Source organism: Psammomys obesus, unplaced genomic scaffold, assembly GCF_907164565.1.
Source record: "Psammomys obesus unplaced genomic scaffold, mPsaObe1.curated_primary_1811, whole genome shotgun sequence".
Taxonomy (NCBI): domain Eukaryota; kingdom Metazoa; phylum Chordata; class Mammalia; order Rodentia; family Muridae; genus Psammomys; species Psammomys obesus.
This window is the reverse complement of record NW_026596402.1, coordinates 945594-954625: the sequence shown is the minus strand read 5'-3', so window position 1 is coordinate 954625 and position 9032 is coordinate 945594.

Sequence of the window (9032 nt, the reverse complement as noted above, 5' to 3'; positions counted from 1 at the left end):
GACCATTGATAATTGAATAACCTAACAAAATTTTTTTTCACACGTGTAGTATTTTAACAGACTGAAAGGTGTTTTTGAATCATTTAGTAAATTAGGATGGAAATATAAAATGTATTTTCTGCCTACTGGCACCAGAGATTATAAGCTTTTTCTTTCTCTATTTTTTTTATTTTTTATTAATTACAGTTTATTCACTTTGTATCCCCCACAAGCTTCTCCCTCCTCCCCTCCCTGTCCCACCCTCCCTCCCCCTTCTTCGCGAATGCCCTTCCCCATGTCCACTAATAGGAGAGGTCCTCCTCTCCTTCCCTCTGATCCTAGTCCATCAGATCACATCAGGAATGGCTGCATTGTCATCTTCTGTGGCCTGGTAAGGCTGCTCTCACCTCAAGGAGAAGTGATCAAAGAACAGGCCTATCGGATTATGTCAGAGGCAGTCCCTCTTCCCATTACTAGGTAACCCACTTGGACACTGAACTGCCATGGGCTACATCTGTGCAGGGGTTCTAGGTTATCTCCATGCATGGTACTTGGTTGGAGTATGAGTCTCTGGAAAGACTCCTGTGTTCATATTTTCTGGTTCTGTTGCTCTCCTTGTGGAGTTCCTGTCCTCTCCAGATCTTATTATTTCCCACTTCTTGCATAAGATTCCCTGCACTTTGCCCAACAGTTGGCCATAAGTCTCAGTGTCTGCTTTGATAGTCTGCAGGGCAGAGGCTTTCAGAGGCCCTCTGTGGCAGGTTCCTAGGTTGTTTCCTGTTTATAAGCTTTTAGAACATTTTTTTCTTTGCATAAAAAAGAATACCCATTATATGCCTGAGATTTCTGTTGCAGGAGGCTTACAACAAATGTTGGAAGCCAATTGTTTATAACTTTATCCACTGCTAAACACTTCCTTTATATTTCCTTGATTATATAAAGGACCAGTATAGTTTTAAATTAAGAGTTGCCTTTCTAATCTTGTGTATGTTGCAGTGCAATGTCTTTACACTGGCATATAATGGTGGTACCATCCTGTGTAACCTGGCATGAAATTTCTTAGGGCTATAACTCTATCTTAAAGAATGTTCCTTCAGTATTATAACTAAGAACAAACACACAAAACTATACTTACTATATGAGTGAGTTAAATGCACTACTCATTTTCAGACATTAGCATGATTTCATGAATTGAAGCATGGAAATTTTGTTTTATATAACTAGCATAACAAAAATATTCTTAAAGTAAAACAGCTTAAAACACTTCACAGAGTTAAATGGAAGTAGAGGGATATACTTATTAGTTTAAGGAAAGGGTAATATCTACAAGAAAAAAAAAAGTAATGCATGGTTTTGTTTTTGGAAGTCATAGCAAGAAGCTACAGGGAGCAAATGGCATCAATCCTGTAAGATAGGAGTCAACTGCTGAACCTGTATATGCATCATGGAAAGAAAGAATCATACTAAAAAGATGTTGGAGAAGTGGTTCTCAATCTGTGAGTCACAAGACTTGAGGTCAAATATCATATATCCTGAATAACAAATATTTAAATTAAAATTTATAACAGTAGCAGAATTATAGTTATGAATTAGTAGGATGGATTCTATCATTTAAATCATAATTACTAGTTTGGCTTTGGAGATCAGTGGTTCACAGACTATATGCAAAAGGCTCTGTGACTTGCTGTTATCAATGTAAATAATTTTATAAACTCATATGTGTACGTATATGTATATGTATTTTAATTAAGCCTGGAGTGCTGAAAGAATGTATGATTGAGAATTTTGGACAGAAAACATGTATTAAGATAAACATTTTGCCTTGCTTATATATTTTGGGGTTATATTTAACTTTATCTTGGTTTCAATAAAATTAATTTCAGTTATTATATTGGAGTAATTATTTTGTTGATACAGGAATGATAGAAGCTAGGGTACTGTAAAGAACAAATAAATGTTGCCTAATATAACAGAATCAAAATTGATTATACTTTAGATGAGAAAACACAGGAGTAATTTGTTTGTCAAGAAGTGAGATATTTTCAAGGAATACATTATATACTAGTCAGGTATGTAAGAAAGAAGTACCTACCTAGTCATAGGCTATCAAAACTTCCTAGGAATGTTTTTTAATTTAATTTAATTTATATATTTATTTACTACAATTTATTCACTTTGTATCCTCTCTGTAGCCCCCTTCCACATCTTCTCCCAATCTTACCCACACTCCTTCATCTTCCCATAGGCCCTTTCCCTTTTCACCTGATAGGAGAGGACCTCGTCTCTTTCTATCTGACCTTAGCTTCTCAGGTCTCATCAAGGTTGGCTGTATCATCTTCCTCTGTGGCCTGGCATGAATGCAACACCCAGAAGGAAGTGATCAAAGAGCCAGAAACTGAGTTCATGTCAGAGACAGTACCTGTAGCCTTTATGAGAGAACACATTTGGTAACTGAGCAGCCAATGGGATTCCTTTGAACAGGAAGTCTAGTTCCTTTCAGGCAATCGTCCTTAGTTGGTATTTCAGTCACTACAGGCTCCCTGGACCCAGGTGTTTGACCTCATTGGTACAGGAGACAACTTCCTGAAAAGTACACCAATAGCATAGGCTCTAAGATCAACAATTAATAAATGGGATCTCATGAACCTGAAAAGCTTCTGTAAAGCAAAGGACATTGTCATCAGAACAAAATGATAGCCTGCAGACAGGGAAAAGATCTTCACCAACCCTTCCTCTGACAGAGGGCTAATATCCAGAATATATAAAGCACTAAAGAAATTAAACACCAACAAGCCGAGTAATCCAATTTAAAAAAATGAAGTATAGAGCATAAACAGATAATTTTCAACAGAGGAATACTGAATAACAGAGAAACACTTAAAGAAATGTTCAACATCCTTAGCCATTCTGGAAATTCAAATAAAAAAGAACCTGAGCTTTCACCTCATACCCATCAGAATGGCTACAATCAAAAACTAAAGGGATGATGCATGCTGGAAAGGATGTGGAGAGATGGGAACTTTCCTCCATTGCTGGTGGGAAAGTAACCTTATACAAAAACTTTGGAAATCAATCTGGAGCTTTCTCAGAAAATTAGGAATAGTGCTACCTTAAGATCCAGCTATACCACTCTAGGCATTTATCCAAAAGATGCCTCACCATTCATTTAGGACGTATGCTCAAATATGTTCATAGCAGTTTATTTGTAAGAGCCAGAATCTGGAAACAGCATAGATATCCCTTAACGGAGGAATAGATACAGAAATTGTGGTACATTTACACAATGGAATACTACTCAGCAATTAAGACAAGGAAGTCGTGAAATTTTGCAGGCAAATGGTAAAAACTGGAAAAGATCATCCTGAGTAAGGTAACCCAGAAGCAAAATACACATTTAATATATACTCATTTGTAAGTGGATGTTAGCCATATAATATAGGATAAACATAGTGAACTCTATAGTCCTGTGGAACCTAGGAATGTCTTCATATTCTTAATCTACTTTAGAAGAAAAAAATGTGTATGGAATATGGACATGAAACATAGTGACAGATTATAGTCCTAGTCAATATTGGCCCATAATTAAAGTTTTATCCTAATAAGCATATCTACATGATCTTATGTATTTTTGGTGCTGTTTAAATGCATTTGTAATATAAATAAGACAACAGAAAAACAGTGTTGTAGAGACATGTGTGAACTCAACAAATGTTGAAACATTCAAAGGAATAAAGTATACTGTTGATATTGTCTACAACAAAAATTGAAATCAGGTAAAAATGGTGAAAAAAACTCCAATCAAAGAAGATGTGCTTCCAAACACAATACTCATGGAAGTAATTTGCTTATTAATTTGGCCTATTTCCTTTTATGACTTAGTAATTTGGAACTAAGATCAGTACTACTAAGTGTTCAATTATTCTATAATCAGCTGAATTTTTAATGGTTCATTGAACATTAGTGATTTAATTAGTAACTATTTTGATTTGTAGTTATATGATAAAATCTTGATTCAAACACAATAGCATAAAAAAGTACAGCTAGACCTTAAGGTTTTATTGGTATTATTAAAGGAATAATATTTAACAAATAAAAATATCTTTTCCAATTTTAACAAAGAACATGTAGGTCAAAATAAGATTAATTGTAGAGGAAATTTAACCCAGTAACATGGCTGATCAGGCAAGGGATCACATCTAAAGGACTTCTAGGTCTATGTGATCTGGTTGGAGCTCAGACACACAGTCATTATATACCTTTATTCCCACACAATAAAGGTGAAGTTACTTTGTAGAAAGGAGAACCCATGTTTGACAGGTACCTAATTGAGGATCAGAAAATGTGATGAATCAGAGAAAGACTTAACAAAGATAGGATACACCTAACTCTCACAATAACAAACAGGAAAAAAAAGTTACTGAACAGCAGTACAGTAGAATAGAGAAAGTAGAGTAGGGTACAGTAGAGCGACAGCAGAGAACACAAAACAATAGTGTACAGTAGAGAATTCAGTAGAGAAGACAGACAATAGAGAAATGAGTAGAGGAGTACAGTGAAGAGTTCAGTAAGGAAGACAGTACAGTTGAGTTGAATTGATGTCCATCACTTGGCAGTCAGTTGAGAGTCAATGCAATGAGTGCAGTGCAGTGGAGTTGAGTTTTTTGTGTTTTTTTTTCTTTCTTTTTCTTTTTTTAGTTCATGAAGTTTAGTGCAGTTCAGCATAGGCAGTTAAAGCCAGAAAGGAAGGAGCCAGAACAGTTTGCCAGAGTTATTCTGAGACCAACAAGAGCAATTGAAACAAATGCTGAGAGAAACGAGATTGAATCAGTCAGCACAGAAAGAAGGAGACAGAACAGTTTGCCAGAGTTAGTTTGAGACCAAGAAGAGCAATTGAAACAAATGCTGAGAGAAACCAGATTGAATCAGTCAGCACAGAGAGGCATTTGAGGCAGAATTTGAGTAAAACCAGGCAGCCAAAGTTCATAAAGAGATATGAAGGGTGAGCTTATTCAGAAGTAAGCCCCGTAGATGCCAATTGCATCAGACAAATAAAAGTTATTTTTGATTTTTTTTCCAAGCATATCTAAGGTTTACTTAGCATATTAAAATAATTTTATCATTCTTATTGTTTTTGAGTTACATTTTTTTAGCTTTGTATCCCAACTGTATCCCTCTCCCTCATTCCCTCCCAATCCCACCCTCCCTCCCTCATGTCCTCCCTGCCCCTTTCAAAGTTCATTGATAGAGGAGGTGCTCCTCCCCTTCCATCTGATCCTAGCTTATCAGGTATCTTCAGGACTGGCTGCAAAGTCCTCCTCTGTGGCCTATCAGGGCTGCTCCTCCTATGGGGAGTGGGAAGGTCAAAAAGCCCGCCATTGAGTTCATGTGAGAAACAGTCCCTATTCCCCTTACTAGGATACACACTTGGCTACTGAAAATTGATAATAGAAATCTATGAGAATTTTGATTTTTAAAAAGTATGTCTAAGGAATACAAGATGTATATGAGCCTACCAAAAGGAGTAAACTTCTGGACATTTCCCTGAAATCTGCATTCATGAAAGCATTCTAGACTAAACATTTTCATTCTGAAGTTTGAGAAGATCTTGCCTCATAGACTTTATAGTTAAGGTTGTGAATAATTGATCTGGGATAGAATAAAGTCTTGGTTGTAGCATTTTTATAACTTATTTCAGCCATTGCAGTGATGACCCAGGAATAAGAATACCTGAACATTAATAGAGACATCTGTGTGAATAATGTCCTTTGTTAAAGAAATAGACATATAACTGATGTCATACAGTATCTCCTATGTACTTAGTAAACTCTACTTTATTTCATTTATAAATCAAGGGAAAACATAGTGCCATTCAAAATGAAATGTTTATTTGTGAATATATGTTTAAAATGTATGTTGTTCTATATATCAGACATATGTCTCATATATTTACACATATATGTACGTATATGCAGAAAAGCACATTACATATTTACACACTCACATATAATTTATATATATGTATATGTACACACACACACACACACACACACACACACATATATATATATATATATATATATATATATATATATATATATATATATATATATGCTAGTTCATGATTTTCCACAAGAATTCATAGATATAGTTTAGAAATTACTGTGTAATCCAAGCAAGAAAAATATATTGGAAAAGACAGGTTAAAATACTTAAAAACCACTCTGGAAATCAATCTGGCGATTTCTCAGACAACTAGGAATAGTGCTTCCTCAAGATCCAGCCATACCACTCCTAGGCATATACCCAAAAGAGGCTCAAGTACACAAAAAGGACATTTGCTCAACCATGTTTGTAACTGCTTTATTTGTAATAGCCAGGAGCTGGAAACAACCCAGATGCCCCTCAACTGAAGAATGGATGCAGAAACTGCGGTACATCTATGCAATGGAGTATTACTCAGCAATGAAAAATAAGGAAATCATGAAATTTGCAGGTAAATGGTGGGACCTGGAAAGGATCATCCTGAGTGAGTTGTCCTAGAAGCAAAACGATACGCATGGTATATACTCACTCATATAAACATACAACATAGAATAAACCCACTAAAATCTGTACATCTAAACAAACTAAGCAAAAGAGAGGCCCCTAAGTAAAATGTTCAATCTTCATCCTGAAAGGAAATAGGATGGACATCAGAAGAAAAAGAAAATAGGAAACAACCTCAGAACCTGCTACAGAGGGCCTCTGAAAGCCAGAAGAAAACAGGAAACAACCTTGGAACCTACCACAGAGGGCCTCTGAAAGCCTCTGCGTATAGACTGTCAAAGCAGATGCTCAACCTGATGGCCAACTGATGGGCAGAGTGAATGGAATTCTATGTAAGAAGTGGAAAATAGTAAGAGCTGGAGGGGACGGGAACTCCACAAGGAGAGCAACAGAACAAGATAATTCGAACACAGGGAACTTCCCAGAGACTCATACTCCAACCAAGGACTATTCGTGGAAATGACCTGGAACCCCTGCACAGGTGTAGCCCATGGCAGTTCAGTGTCCAGGTGGGTTACATAATAATGGGAAGAGGGACTGCCTCTGACATAATCTGATTGGCCTGCTCGTTGATCACTTCCCCCTGAGGGGGGAGCAGCCTTACCAGGCCACAGTAGAGGACAATGCAGCCACTTTTGATGAGAACTGATAGACTAAGATCAGAAAGAAGAGGAGAACCTCCCCTATCAGTGGACTTGGGGAGTGGCATGCATGCAGAAAGGGGAGGGAGGGTGGGATCGGGAGGGGAGGAGGGAGGGGCTTATGGGGGGATACAAAATGAATAGAGTGTAATTAATAAAAAATTTTAAAAAATGGTCTACTCTAGTATAGGAGGGGGGCCTGTTTTCATGGGTAAAGATTTTTGCCAAAAGTTGCAAGTATGTGCTAAGTATCATCTTCTTCCTTGAAACATTTTTTCTTAAAAACATATTCTAATTGTGCAACTAAATTTTATATTTCCATTTCCACAGGGTATAGGCTATCTTGACAGTCTATATTGTTGTTTACAAAGTAAAACAGATTAAAATATTAGTGCTAATTGTTTTTTATATTTCCTGGAAGCCATTTGCACTTCCATACTTAGTACCAAATTCTTTCTAGAACTTCTGTTTTTCTCATTTCTTTCATGAAGGTCATCTAGCTGTATTTTGTTCTCTGTATGATCAATGTAAAGTTCTATATTAAAACCCTATAGTAGTGTGTTCTTTATAGGTCATGCTTAAGAAGACAAGTGGTTTTCAAGGAAAGTTCATGCTTATTTTGAAGCTTACTCTTGTGATTTATTTTATTTTTTTAGTTTTTATTATCATTTATTACATTTTATTCAATTTGCATCCCGGCTATACCCCTTCCCTCATATTTTCCTAATCCTATTCTCCCTCTCACTTCTCCCCCTATGCCCCTCTTTTACTCAATTAATAAGGGAGGTCCTCATCCACTTCTATTTGACCTTAGCCTATCACGTCTCCTCAGGATTGGTTCCATTTCTTCCTCTGTGGCCTGGCAAGGCTGCAATACCCAAGGGGAGGTAATCAGAGAATCTGTCACTGAGTTCATGCCAGAGAAAGTCCTTGCTCCCCTTACTATGGACCTCACTTGAAGACTGAGTCTATAGACTACAAATGAGCTGAGTTTTTCTTCCGATGTCTATCCTGTTTATCTTTCTGAATGAGGATTGAGCATCTTCCCTAGGATCATCCTTGCTGTTGCTTAGCTTCTTTAGGAGTATATAATTTAGTATGTTTATCATATATTATGTGACTAATTTCCAATTATGAGTGAGTATATACCATGTGTGTCTTTCTGCTTCTGGGTTACCTCACTCAAGATGATCTTTTATAGTTCTCACCATTCATCAGCAAATTTCATGATTTTCTTGTTTTTAATAGCTGAGTAGTATTCCATTGTGTAAATGTACCACAATTTCTGTATCCATTCCTCAGTTAAGGGACATCTAGGTTGTTTTCAGCTTCTGGTTATTACAAACAGAGCTACTAAACACATAGTTGAGCAAATGTCCTCCTTGCATACTGAGCATCTTTTGGATATATGCCTAGGAGTGGTATAGCTGGATATTGAGGTAGAACTATTCTTAATTTGTTGAGAAAGCACAAGATTGATTTGCAAAGTGGTTGTATATTTTACACTCTTAACAGAAACAGAGGAGGGTTCCTCTTTCTTGACATCCTCTTCAGCATGTGTTGTCACTTGAGATTCTGATCTTAACCATTCTGATGGGTATAAGGTGGAATCTCAGGGTTGTTTTGATTTTCATTTCCCTAATGACTAAGGACATTGAGCATTTCTTTAGGTGTTTCTCGGCCTTTGAGTAATCCTCTATTGAAAATTCTCTGTTTAGCCCTGTACCTATTTTTTAATTGGATTACTTGGTTTGTTGCTGTTTAAATTCTTGAGTTCTATATATATTCTGGATATTATCTTTCTGTCAGATAAAGGGTTTGCAAAGGTCCTTTCCCAGAAAGTAGGCTGTCATTTTGTTCAGATGA